General features: G+C 34.0%; 1 long non-coding RNA gene across 1 annotated transcript; it reads left to right on the top strand.

Moving 5' to 3' along the window:
- The first annotated feature begins 2,083 nt into the window (after positions 1–2,083).
- Positions 2,084–3,934, top strand: LOC125273524. Its single transcript, XR_007186087.1, has 3 exons — positions 2,084–2,333; positions 2,427–2,838; positions 2,973–3,934. It is a non-coding gene; the product is annotated as an uncharacterized LOC125273524 (long non-coding RNA).
- The last annotated feature ends 11,350 nt before the right edge of the window (positions 3,935–15,284 follow it).

The raw sequence follows: 15,284 nt of genomic DNA, 5'->3' as shown, positions 1-15,284 counted from the left end.
TGAATAGGTGACTGTGATGGATGGTCAGATAGCAGGATCAGTGGGGGTTGTAACAGAAGGAGGGTAAAAGAAAGAGAGATGTGATAGGTGTCACACAATTGTGTTACACGTCAGCCTCATGTGCTTGTAAATCTAAACCAGTCTGATCCTGACTGCAAACACAAACACATATTCAAATCCTGTTGAGAGCAACTTCCCACACAGAGAGACTTTGACACGTGATGACTCAAATGATAATGAATGTATGTCACTTCCTGTATAATCAGACACTACTCTGCAGTCATAAACCTGACCTATATTTCTGGTCTATCCGCATGTTTGTAAAACATGTCACAGAAGCATTCTGTTTACTAGTGGAAGGCTAATATATTCATAATGAAAGATTATAAATGCTCACCATTCATCCTGCGCCTGTCCTCACGGATGCACTTGTGGATTTTCCTCTGTCAAACTGTTCTGATGAAAACTCTGGTCCATTAGGGACTTGGACAAGCATTTTGAATTATGCTCAACAGCTGGACAAAACATATAGACTCTATGCAAACGGACACGTGCAATTCAAATTCTCAATCTTTTGAATGGGAATATTTTTTTTTTTTTTTACATTTGTATAGTCTGTCTGTGTGTGCTTTAAGAAAAACAGATTGTTCAAACTATGAACTTTTCTCTTGTCTGTGCCAGCATGGCACTCTGATGCTCCATTGGTTTAAAAGGGCTTTGGCTTAACTCTGACTGACAGCCTGTTTTTATATCGTGCCCAGTTGCAGGGAAAAGCTGGAGTGGCAGATGCTTAATTGGACATAATGAATGCTGGAAGGGATGGTGACTAGATTCAGTGGTCACACACTATTTCCTCATCAGTTTTTTTTTTTATTCAGTTTTATTTGAATCATTAAAAATGTACAGTGGGCCTGAAAAGATTATCTTCCTTTTGAACAGTACACTACAATTCAAAAGTTTGAAGTTGGTAAGATGTTTTTGAAAGAAATCTTTAATGCTCACAAATTCTGCATGTATGTGAACAAAAATATTTATTATTATCAAAGTTGAAAATAGTTGTGCTGCTTAATATTTTTGTGCAAACCATGATACTTTTGTATAAGATTCTTTGATGAATATAAAGAACAGCATTTATTTGAAATATAATTCTTTTATAATATTATAAAGGTCTTTACTGTAATTTTTGATAATGCATCCTTGCCAAATAAAATTATTAATTTCTTTCCAAAAAAAAAAAAAAGAAAAATAAAGAAAATAAATATGTTGACCCTAAACCTTTAAATGGTAGTGTATATCTACTGTTCTATCATTTAAAGACAAACTTCTTATTTTTAAATGTTTGAAAAATATAATGACTTTCATAATGTTTTCAGTGTGGCACATGTGTCCAAATTCCTCTAAAAAGCAAAAGGCATATAATGCAATTCTTCAGTGTAATGTAGGCATGTTGATATAGACATAGAGTGTTATACGACACTACATTTCATGGTGGTGAGTTTGTGCCTATAGCATTAATTAACCATTAAATAAAAGACTAACTGTAGGAATTGATTGAAAAGTCAGTAAGTATAAGCATAGACAATGATTAGCACAGCTCGAGATTATTATTTTTTTTTTTAAAGGGATAGTTCACCCAAAAATGAAAATTATCCCATGATTTACTCACCCTCAAGCCATCTTAGGTGTATATGACTCTCTTCTTTCAGACAAAAACAATCGCCACAAGTCGACTTGTGTACAGATGTTTGCCGGAAGCTGGTTATTATTTATAAAGTTGTAAAGATGGTTATTTTTCTTACAAAAACCCATCGCTTTGCTTCAGAAGGCCTTTATTAACCCCCTGGAGCCATGTGGATATCTTTTATGATGGATGGATGCACTTTTTCTGGCTTTAAAATCATGAAAAATTCAATCATTCACTACCATTATAAAGCTTGGAAGAGCCAGGATATTTTTTAATATTCATATTCAGGATATTTTTTTTATATTTTTTTTTAAAACTCAGATTGTGTTTGTCTGAGTGAAGATAGTCATATACACCTAGGATTGCTTGAGGGGGAGTAAATCGTGGCATAATTGAAAATAAAAATGTATTTTATTATTTATTTATTTGATTTTTTTTTACTTTTTTGCATGCTTTAGTTATTAGTTAGAATTTAGATTCATCCTTTTTTAAAGTTAATTTGTGTGCGACACTGTTAAGTGCCTATATATATCCTCACCTGTCTACAGTCAGACGCTATAAAAACTGTTCACAATTGCATCAGCCAATAGAAAACGCCGTAACCAGGGCTACATTTTCAGGAGGGCGGCATCTACCTACTTAATGTCAGGTAGGATGAATCTCTTTAGCGGCCCAGCCAAGAATGAGTTACGACTTTCGGTATCCCACCCTTACCACTCATTATCTTTTTATTGTTTAACAGGAAATCCACAGAGAACCTGATGATGCTCCATGGAGATGAAGCTTGAATGATAAAGACATGTATTACAGAATCCTTTGCGTTCAAGTTGGAGCCAAGAAAAATGGCACATTACCCAAACAAAATGGCTGCTTGTAGCACAGGAACCCTGGGAAGATCTATAAAAGGGTGCATGTTTACAATAGGCCCCTATATTTCTGGCTGTCGCCTTTCCGATGCCTTTATTAATTACTGTGAGATTAACCGTTGCCTGTAAACCCCTCTCAATCAATCAAACCGGGCCCCAATTCCCAAGGGATTGAAAGTCACTGGATTACCAGACTGCACATGAATATTTGTGAATAAGAATGCTCACAAAGATCCCTGCTGAAGAAGCTCTTCTTGACACAACAACAGTAGCAATCCATGTGTGAATGTAAGTACACTTATCACAGCTGAGCTCCCTAGATAAAATTACCTTATTAATTAACATTATTAGACACAAAATCCAGTAGTGATACTCCAAGCAGTTGATAACCCATGGTCACCTTTCAAACTTCTTTCTTCCAGTCACCCTGGACTAGCATGAACAATTCAGGCCCTATTCACTCCAGACATGTATCAACTGAGTAGTTCCTCCAAATGCTTTGTTGCTAGGCTGCTGTTTACACTGACCCAAACCAAACATCCTCATGTGTTACCGACTGTCTTCAATGACAGCTGTCAGCTTGTGGTGTGTAGTTAGGAATGGTTTTATTTATTATTATTATTACATTAAACATATTTGAAGATATAGTTCACCCAAAAATGAATATTCTGATGTTATTTTTTGACCCTCATATCGTCTCAACTTGTGTGACTTTCTTTTGAAGGATGTTTCAACTGCTTTTGTCCATAGAAATACATTTTTTTTTTTTTTTTTTATCATGAGAACTCTCTAAAGAGTTTAGCAATGGAAACGAGAAAAATGTTAACTTAGACATCCCTAAAAACATTTATTTTTTATTGAATGCATAATTACATATAAATCAGACAGATTCTCCCTAAATCTTCTTTTTTTCCCTCCTTAAAATGCCTACAACATACTATTTTTTTTTGTATACATTGAGAAAGTCTTCCAGTTTTGGAATTGCACATACCGACCTCTAGTCAGGTGACCACTGGATTTACAGAAATCATTTCACTTTGAAGGAGACAAATTTGTATGACTGTAAATTTTACATACATATACTGTATTTGTGCATTTGCAACTTTTAATATGCTAGCATATAGATAATGTCAGCGCTAACAAGCATACATTCAAAGACACAATTTAATAATTTTTTAATTCTAAAAAGATTGTTATATATTAGTGTAAGGCAACCAGCCACAGCTTTCTGTGACATTTCGGGAGTAAAATAGTTGGTAGCACATTAATGAAAGTGGTAGCTCATTTCAAAAATTGTACAGCAGGGATGGGCAACTTCAGTCCTGGAGGGCCACTGCCCAGCAGAGTTTAGCTCCAACCCTAATCAAACAAACCTGAACCAGCTAATCAAGGTCTTTAGGATTAGTAGAAAGTTATAGGCAAGTGAGTTTTTATCAGGGATGGAGATAAACTCTGCAGGACACTGGCCCTCCAGGACCGGAGTTGCCCATCCCTGTTGTACAGCATTCTCAATGAAAGGAAGATATGAATCGCCAAGTGGCGATTATAATATCTTTGATATACTGTATTTCTCAGCCTGTGGACAAAATAAAACAGAATATAGCTTGAGGATATCTTGTTTGCATAACTCCTTTGACTGTCTTTCAAATATTTGATTAAATAAACCTTGCAGACTTCATTGACTCTTCCTCGGAAGTGCTTACTGCATACAGGTAACTTGTAAACAAAACTTTGCTCCCCAGCGGACTGATATTGGCTGTGCATCATTGGCATATCATTTGAGGCTGACACTGGTCGTCCTATGACATTATCACACCAAAGTGGAATGAGTAAATAGGAAATGTAGTAACTTAAAGTTCAGAGGTCATATCATTAGATTTCATAACTGTAAAGCTACATAGACATGCTAATATTGCATCAGCCAGACATTCCCTGATAATATAGAAGGTGAGTCATTGTTAGCTAAAGCCCTCCTCGTGTGTTATCTTGCACGTCTTTAATTTCATCAAGGAAATGCTTTGGCAGGAAAGCAGTCAGACAACATTTTACTGGTATCAAGCAATCCTGAGTCTATTTTTTGTGACTCAGAACAGACATGAATAAGACTTTATGTTGACCGGTAGTTATGTACGACCACGTCTAAAAGTGCTCCACCTTGTTTGACTCAATTCGAAGAAGAGCTGCCAACTGTGTGAGAAGGATTTCACTAAACCAGTAAAAAGCCTTTGAATGCAGAGCAAAGCACTTTTACTCTTATGTCATTGTTTAGTATTTGCACAATATTGACCTAATAAATAGAATTTGTGGTCAATTGTGTGTTTACAAAATTAAAAACTTGTGTCCTGTTTTTAAAGAAATAACCCCCCAAAAATCCTAATACTAATAGGCTCTACAGACATTACTAGACAACATACTGATATGTTTATGAAATTAAAATCCCAGTGTTTATTTTGCAGTCAGTTTGTGATTGGTTGAAATTGGAGGCATGCTGGCATTAGGTAACTTAACAATAGATAATGGCAAAAATCTAGCAGAGCCATTTCAGGAGTCTTATGCCGGTTCCCGTAATGGCTTAACGAATGTTGACAGGAATTGTCAATGCGAGCATGTAACAAATACCCTTTCAGATTTATATTCTGATTTTTTTTAAACTCTTCGTATTGAACTTTGCTGTTTAAGAATGTAACACTGATGTTTTAGAATTGTACCATCCAGTGACAATGAAATTTTGTGGCAATATTATACAACATGCTACAGTAACAAACTAAGGTTTTGTTTATTTTCACTTATGAGTTGGTGAAAGATACTATCGATTTGATAATAAATCTTTTGGACCTACCTCTATAGTGATTAGTACTGACATTTTACACTTTTTACACTATTTGATACTGTTACCATATATGAAGGGGTGTGCCTCAATGAATTAATATTAAACATTATTAAAGTTTGCACAAGTTTGTACATTTTCAGAGGAAAAAATAATGAACAAAATTAGACACAAATACCACTTTGTTAAAATGATTTCTCTTCAAATTCCACCAGGCTTATCTGATTATGTAATGTACCACTTTGCACATTTTAAGTACATATTTCTAAATCCTCTATTCATCCTGTAAAACAAGCGCAATAGGCTTAGAGGTGTAACATCGACCTTTGTGACCCGGTTTGAAAATGAGATTCTGTAGCTCAGCTACTGTTGTAGTACAAAAAAAATCTTTATGTATGCATGTTTTTTTATGTATGCATGATGCGTTTAAAAATAACCTTTTCATGGCATGAAAATGATTGATGTCAATTTGTTTGGAGCTTAAAAACATTATAGTTATTATAGTTAACTAAAACTAATACCATAAAAAAACATTTTCATTACCTGAAATAAAATTAACATTAACTGAAATAAAATAAAATATAAACAACTTAAATTTATTTTGTTTACATTTCTCATTTTCATTAAGTTTAACTTGATGTAGGCTACTAAAATAACTAAAACTAAAACTGAAATGAAAATTAATAAAAACTATATAGACATTTAAAAAAAAAAAAAACTATTAAAAATGTCAAACAAAATTACTAAACTTAAACTACAATTTAAAAAAAAAAAAAAAACTGATTCAAAACATTTATTAAAAAATATAATTGTATTTCAATGATACTAAAACAATACTGACAGAAAGACTGGTGGGAACTATGTGAAAATTTAAATATTACAAAAATATGCTAATTCCTTTGACAGATGTCAGCAATTAACCCTCTGATGCATAATGATGATGCAAAATTCATCTGTATGAACAAAATGAATAAATAAATTAGAAAATGTGTTTATTACAACACAAATAAATAGACATTAGGAATTTTTATTGTTTAATATGTACATTTAGAGGATAAAATATTGCTACTACTTCACTTTTTGGTAAAACATTGCATGCATATATGTAGCATGCAAATTGTTGTAGTCTAATATCTAATTTAGGGCCAGATTTACTAAATGGGGCAAATTGGCATGAGAGCGCAATTCCACAAATGCGCCGATGGCAGTGGCAAGTTTTGCGCGTGATCTGCTGACGCTCAAATTAAAGAACACAGATGCAGTCAAATCATTTACATAATGACCAACGCAATCTATCAAGAACAGTGAAAATTAGCGTTGGGACGCAAATAAGCAGAGCGCAACTTGTTACATGTAGGCCAAATCTGACAAACACGTACACACACACACACACACACACACACACATATATATATATATATATATATATATATATATATATATACAGGGAGTGCAGAATTATTAGGCAAGTTGATTTTCTGATCATATTTTTTTCCCAAGCACATTTTACCAATTCCAATCCACATCAATCTTAATAACTACTATTAATATTGTTTTTAATCATTTATAAGTGATATATAATTGTTCATGAAGGCTGGAAATGAAAAATGCCTTATATTCAGGTGTGCAGAATTATTAGGCAAGTTTTCTTTTACAGGCAAAATGAGCCAAAAAAGAGATTTAACTCAGACTGAAAAAGTCAAAAATTATTAAATACTCATGAGAAGGACGCAATACTAATGCAATACTAGAAATTGCAAAGTTAAAGCATGACCAAGGGACAGCAAAATGCTCATTGGGTCAGCGGGGTCAGACAAAAACAGGTGGAAAAGAAAAGACACATGTTAACTGCAAAATAATTAAGAATTAAGGTGAAGAATTAAGTGTGAAACCATCAGGAACCCTTTAGTCTCCAGCGCCACCATTTTCCAGAGCTGCAACCTACCTGGAGTCTCCTGAAGTGCAAGGTGTTAGGATCTCAGAGACTTAGGTTAGCTAAAGAATCCTAAAAAATGACCTGCACTTGATAAGAATCACAAGCTGAAGTGTTATAAAATACATGAAGACTGGGTTTTAATAGGGCTTATAGACAGACAGCTTGAGAATGACTCCTGATGGACCAGCACCACATCCTCTTGTACCACTGTTTGAAGAATTTATCCAGAATCTGGCAGTAAGGTGTTTGAGTTCACTTTTAGTCCATCTCTTATCCTGAAATGTCTGTCTTGCAGAGATGGACTAAAAATGATCTTCCAAAACTTACTGCCAGATTCTGGAAGATAAATTCTTCAAACAGTGGTACAAGAGGATGTGGTGCTGGTCCTTCAGGAGTCACTCTCAAGCTGTCGGTTTATAAGGCCTATAAAAACCCAGTCTTCATGTATTTTATAACACTTCAGCTTGTGATTCTTATCAAGTGCGGGTCATTTTTTAGGATTCTTTAGCTAACCTAAGTCTCTGAGATCCTGAGACCTTGCACTTCTGGAGACTCCAGGTAGGTTGCAGTTCTGGAAAATGGTGGCGCTGGAGACTAAAGGGTTCCTGATGGTTTCACACATAATTCTTAATTATTTTGCAGTTAACGTGTCTTTTCTTTTCCACCTGTTTTTGTCTGACCCCGCTGACCCAATGAGCATTTTGCTGTCCCTTGGTCATGCTTTAACTTTGCAATTTCTAGTATTGCATTAGTATTGCGTCCTTCTCATGAGTATTTAATAATTTTTGACTTTTCGGTCTGAGTTAAATCTCTTTTTTGGCTCATTTTGCCTGTAAAAGAAAACTTGCCTAATAATTCTGCACACCTGAATATAAGGCATTTTTCATTTCCAGCCTTCATGAACAATTATATATCACTTATAAATGATTAAAAACAATATTAATAGTAGTTATTAAGATTGATGTGGATTGGAATTGGTAAAATGTGCTTGGGAAAAAAATATGATCAGAAAATCAACTTGCCTAATAATTCTGCACTCCCTGTATATATATATATATGTATGTATATGTATATATATATATATATATATATATATATATATATATGTATATATATATATGTATATATATATATATATATATATATATATATGTGTGTGTGTGTGTGTGTACGTGTTTGTCAGATTTGGATCTGTTTGTTCAAAAGTTTGGGGTCAGTAAGAATTTTTATTTTTATTTTTTTGAAAATAAATTAAAGAAATGAATACTTTTAATTAAGCAAGGATGCATTAAATCAATCAAAAGTGGTAGTAAAGACATTTATAATGTTACAGAAGATTAGATTTCAGATAAACACTGTTCTTTTGAACTTTCTATTCATCAAATAATCCTGAAAAAAAATATTGTACACAAATATTTTGTACAATTGTACACATTAAATGTTTCTTGAGCAGCAGATCAGCATATTAGAATGATTTCTGAAGGATCATGTGACACTGAAGACTGGAGTAATGATGCTGAAAATTCAGCTTTGCATCACAGGGATAAATTACTTTGTGAAATATATTCAAATAGAAAACAGTTATTTTAAATTGTAATAATATTTCACAATATTACTGTTTTTTACTGTATTTTTAATTAAATAAATGTAGCCTTGGTGAGCAGACAAAACTTCTTTTAAAAACATTAAAAATCTTAGTGTTTCCAAACTTTTGGACTGTTCTGTATATATGAGGCCTATATATATATATATATATATATATATATATATATATATATATGCAGATTTTACGCACATGCTTTTCGCAGGACACTAAATAATAAGTAAAGTAAAAAAAAAACATGGTTTGGCAAACAATAACGTTTTCGGATAATGTCTTCCTCTGGCATTCCAAAGAAATTAATACAAGTGGAAAATATTTTCTCCCTTCTTCCACGTGCTCTCTGTTCTCTGTAGTGTCTCCTCCTAGCAGCAACAATTGCAGCCATGTCGCAAAATGGGTTAAGACATGCTTTTTTGGGTGCAAATACCAGTAAATTGACTAACGCAAACATCAGTAAATCATGTTGCGTGATTCATTTAAATACTATCGTCACTGAAATTTTGTGTCTGAAAGGAAAACTCTTAAGGTCTTAAGGAATAAGGTCAGCCGCAAAAACAACTCAGTCCACACCTTTTCAGCGCTAATTTTGCATTGCATGTCCTTAGTAAATCCCAACAGTAGTTTTTTAACGCCAAAAGAGGATTTGCGCTTGCACAAACTGTTAGTAAATCTAGCCCTTAATGTTAAAAAAAGAAAAAGAAAAAAGAAGCATTTGTTAGGTTTTTAGATGTTCTTTCATTGTCTTTTTTAAAAAGGTTACTGATTGCTGAAGTCTGTATAAATATGCTGAGTTAAATTAAACAATGCCCTGCAGTGGCCTTATTAACAAACCCATAAGACATGCCGTGCCTTCTCCGATTGGCCTAAATGGGGCAGTGACTCAGCGGGGTGAAACTGGCAGAGAGGGCACTGGGCGTTTCAGTGCTGTTGTAGCAGGCTTGTCAGTTCTATAACCAGTGTATCAGATTTCACCGCTATGAAAGCCCTTGCCTCAACTGCCCAGTGCTAAAATGTCATAGGTAGAGTGAAGTTTAGATTACGGGTAAGAACCTGCATATGCAAGGCCAAAGCATGAGCTGGCCAGGGCTGTGGCTGGATTCACTCCCAGTGACTCAAATGAAACACAGACATAGTGACCAGGCTGTACAACTATTCTGTGCATAGCGGTCAAGGATGCCAGCTGACTGGGTATCAGTTTGGACAGCTCAGGTACACTGAAAAATAAAGGTTCTTTATTGGCATCAGTAAGATGAAGAACATTTAACATCCAACCTTTACATTCCACAAATATTTTATAGTGGAAAAGGGTTCTGTAGATTATTAAAAAGTTCTTCACACTATAAGAAAAAAGGTGTTTTAAAAATGGTTTATTCAAAGGTTCTTTGGGGAGCCAAAAATGGTTCTATGGCATCCCTTTTGAAATCTTTATTTTTAAGAGTGTATATAGATGAAAGGTCAGTTTGTTGCCTTGACTGCCCAGATTTTCTGGCATGATGCTATGCTAATTCAGCTATGCGACCTTTTGGCCTCTGCTATGCTTTGTTTTTGGTTCTAAATAAGGCTGCTTCTCAAATTAAAATGAATGTGTGTACTGTATGCCCATATCAAATCCATCTCCACCTACTGAAGTGATTTTTTAATTTTTAATTTTTTTTATTTTTTTTGCTGAGCAAAAAAGTGCAATGTAATCCTACTGCTAGAAGTGACTGAAAATGAGAGTAAAAGTTCCCAGACATGCTAATCTTAGAGAATACATTTAATCCACCTGTAATGATTATTCTTGAAAGAACTTGTCTTTAGGGATGGGCATTACTGCGTATTTTCTGATCTCAGACCAACTAATATCAAAGCCTTCTATATTAGACATTAAACATTAAATCAAACACCACAGAAAAAAAAAGTTCTATAAATATTATTGTTGCATTTATTTTAGTCACTATTTTAGGTTTACCAGTTAACAGCCCAATAGAGTGAATTATTTTCAGTTAAAAACCTGTTTTTCCACACAAATCTTGTAGTTTCTAAAGACATGGAATACAGTGCATAACTAGTATGAACTACTTTTTTATTTTTAACAGCCATGGTCTTTATTTACTTTCATTGTATTAATGGGCAATAAGAATTTTTTTAAGAAAGTTGACATGAGAATGAGTAAATAATATAATCCTTTCTGATTTTAAAGTGACTGTGCAATTTTAGCACTTTGTTTCTAACACTTACCGGAACCATTTTTTGGCTAGTAACACCAGATTGCTAACTAAACTGCGTAATTGCTTTTCTGGGCTTCTTAACAATGATTGGGGTAAAAGGTCGGGCGAGGAGCACCCTTTCACACAGTTATACATGGATCATCCTGTTTTAACATTTGAGTTTCTGCATAGCAATTCTTGCATAGCCATGATAACGTTCATATATTTTCAGCATTAAAATGTTATATCTTTTTTTCAAAAGTAATGACTCCTACAAAGATTTGCTGTCGAATAAATATTCATTTGGCTCTTAATTAATCTAATTTTATCATAAATTACTAAATGCCCGCTCATGGATAAGTGAATAAGGCCTTTTGACATTGATTTAAAATAAAACATCCTGAACTTAGGCCAGACTTAGGCAGTCTCAAGACTCGTGTTCTAGCACAGTTGAAGGAAAGCCACCCGCTTAGATGCAAGGTGTGATTATTTATCTGTTGTTAGATACATACTGTACTATTGTCCAGTTTCCGTATTCAGAATTGTTTTCATAAGTCAGTCAATAAAACTCAGTTGTCACCTGCGACTTACTGAAAACCTAACACTGTAGTCATCATTGTGATCCTGGTTTGTCTGCTGTAAAAACATTTAACTTTTATTTTAAATGTATCCTTTGCAAATATGGATGAGTTAACAAAAGATAAAACAACTCCTAGCTTATTTAAATTAAACACATGGCCTAGAAAAGTGTGTGTATCCATACTGAGCTTTCTCTTTCCAGGCCTGCATATCTGTAACGAAACATTTAGTTGTCAGCTGATCCACAGGTCATGTTTATTATCTAACATGTGAAGTTATATCATCCTCACGAGCAGCTTGTGTGTTTTGAAAACAGTCTTTGAGAACAGATTTCTGTGTCTGTTGTTTGACAAGGAGAATGAAATGTGAGGTGAGGTTGACGTAGAATTAAATACTATCATTTACTGATGAAGGTAAACACATAGTATTAAAATTCCCAGTAATTCACTGCTCGCTCTAAACCTCGAGTTCCTCGTAGTGAATGAAGTAAAGCACATGCTTGCTGGTTGGTGCGGTTGATACGCACTATGGAATGAGTGGATAGCCGGATAAGCAGATTAGCGGAACAAAAGTGAACATTAGTTAGACCCTTACGTGCAGGAGTCCACAAAACCTGCCAAGAGAGTGTATGGCTACTTGTTTTACCTTTGACAGACTGATTAGGCTGTATGAATGAGGCCAACACACTACTGAATGCTGCCTACTAAGGGAATATCAAGCAGGAACAGATTTAAGAAGAAAAACAAATACAATTATATATTATATAAATTATATATTATATAAAATAAAAGTTATATAATATTTATTTATATAACATTTTTATATTTTCAATATTCTTCACACAGCCAAAGTGTCGTCATGTTATTCAAACTGCATTATTTCTAATTAATTATAATAAATATCTTCAACATATTTCTTTTTACATAAAAGACAAGGGGTTCATCCTGCTGAATAACCTGGTTATTATATATTTTACAACAGTGTACAGAATCTTATATACAGTTGTATATTTTAGCATCTTCCTGCATTGTATTGGTTCACTGCATCATTCACTCTTATGAAGGCTTGAGGTGACGAACATCCTGGAACTGTCATGCTTATTTTACTATTTTCTTTTCTGTCTTCCAGGTTTAGAACATCTATGATTGATTGTTCAGAAATGTCTGTTTTTGTTTTCCTTAGAATATCAAACAAATTTAACAATGAGACAAAAGGTGCACACTTTTAACTTATGTCACTTTTTTCTTATTTGTGTGTAGTTTTGATTATTGTGCCAATGCAACGTTGTTTCCTGCTCTTGCAGGTTGATTATTTTGCTTGTGCGATAAGCAGATACTTCCCCACCAACTCAAACAAAACCTCTGTGTTGTAATGAATCGTTACGTATTACCCCCCTCTCATCTCTTGTTTTCCCACGATCCAAAGGGAATTGTCTGTAGGAGTGAGACACAATCGCTCTTTGAGCTTCTCTCCAAATTCTTGTAAATCTGGTGGCTTAATCACTCATCTAGTATAAAGGGTCCTGAATGGGCATTGGTACATGCAGTTTGAGGTAACTCATGCAGCACGGTTACCTGGGCACCCGTTTCCGATCTTGGCACGATATGATGTCTTTGCATAAGTGATTCTGCCACACAAGCCTGTGTTTTAAATGTAGTGGTTTTAAATGATGGTGTCCAGCTCAGGAAAAACAAGTCCATATTTGTTTGTCTCCCAATGTCTTTAACTTATGATAGTTGAGTGGATCTGGTGATTAGTTTTATTTACTAACCTCTTTTTAGAATCTAATATGTAAACAAATTAAGTAAGTTTGAATAAAAGTTAAAGGGTTAGTTCATTCCAGAACAAAAATTCTGTCATTAATTACTCATCCTCATGTCGTTCCAAACCCATAAGACTTTCGTTCATCTTCAGAACACAAATGAAGATCTTTTTGATGACAGAATGCTGTCAGATTTCCTTCCATTGACTGCATTTGTAACTACCATTTTGATGCTTCAAAAACTTCATAAAGAGATCGGAAAAGGAAATCTGACAGCATTCTGTCATCAAAAGATCTTCATTTGTGTTCTGAAGATGAACGAAAGCATTACAGGTTTGGAACGACATGACGGGTGAGTAATAAATGACAGAATTTTCATTTTTGGGTGAACTAACCCTTTAAAGGATTAGTTCACTTTCAAGTGAAAATTTCCTGATAATTTACTCACCCCCATATCATCCAAGATGTTCATGTTTTTTTTTTCTTCAGTCATAAAGAAATTAAGGTTTTTGATGAAAACATTCCAGGATTTTTCTCCATATAGTGGACTTCAATGGCCTCCAAATGGTTGAAGGTCAAAATTACAGTTTCATTGCAGCTTCAAAGCGTTCTACACGATCCCAGATGAGGAATAAGGGTCTTATCTGGAGAACCCATCACTCATTTTCAAATTTTTTTTTTAAATTTTATACATTTTATCCATAAATGCTCATCTTGAACTTCTTCTTCTTCTCTATTTGAATTCCAGCAGTGTAGACATTGCTAAGTTTATTACTGCCCTCCACAGGTCAAAATTTGAACTAAATTGTCATATACAATATGCTAGTGCAAGTAAGGGTTATGATTAGTTCAAACTTTAACCTGTGGAGGGCAGTAATACACTTAGCAGTGTCTACACTGCTGGAATTCTAGTAGAGAAGAAGAGAGCTAGTTCAAGATGAGCATTTATGGTTAAAATGTATAAAATTTATTTTATTTTTTTTTTTAGAAAATGAGTGATGGTTCTCTAAATAAGACCCTTATTCCTTATCTGGGATCACGTAGTACGCTTTGAAGCTGCAATGAAACTGTAATTTTGACCTTCAACCGTTTGGAGGCCATTGAAGTCCACTATATGGAGAAAAATCCTGGAATGTTTTCATCAAAAACCTTAATTTCTTTTCGACTAAAGAGAGAAGGACATGGACATCTTTCATGACATGGGGCCGAGTAAATTATCAGGAAATTTCAATTTGAAAGTGAGCTAATCCTTTAAGAAATAAAGTGTAAACTATTAAAAAAGTAATAATAGCATTTCACGAGTGTCTTTTTGCTCTCTGATACCCAGACTTTTCTGTCGCCAGATACTTACTATTGTTTTCATTAGATTTCAAAGGAATAAGACATGAAAGGTTTCTTTCTATTTTGATCATGCAAACAGTCTTTAGAAAGATTGTTTTCTCCTTACACACTTCCTTAAACACCCCTTGAAAAACATTTTTTTGAAAAAAAAAAAAAAAAGAAAAACATTTTTTTTTAAGGATCAGAAATTCACTATCATGCACTTCTCAGTATATTTCTATGTACCTCTCACAAATAAACTTGAAACAAACATCTTGAAAATAAACAATGAAAGCATCTTTTGAAACTGTGCTTAAATGAATATTGATGGAGTTTGTGTTAAGAGTTTTGAAAATGTGATACTTGTTTGTAGAAATAGTACAAAAAATGAAATATTATTTTAGCAGAAACATTTGACTACATTTCTCCAAACACATGCTAACGCATCACCGTCTCGCCACAGAAGTGTGCCATGGCTAGTCTTATCAAATAATACTTTGACTCAGTCTTTCAAGATT

Source organism: Megalobrama amblycephala, linkage group LG8 (assembly GCF_018812025.1).
Source record: "Megalobrama amblycephala isolate DHTTF-2021 linkage group LG8, ASM1881202v1, whole genome shotgun sequence".
Classification (NCBI taxonomy): Eukaryota; Metazoa; Chordata; class Actinopteri; order Cypriniformes; family Xenocyprididae; genus Megalobrama; species Megalobrama amblycephala.
Note: the sequence above shows the minus strand (reverse complement) of the source record. Positions and strands in the feature narration are given on the sequence as shown.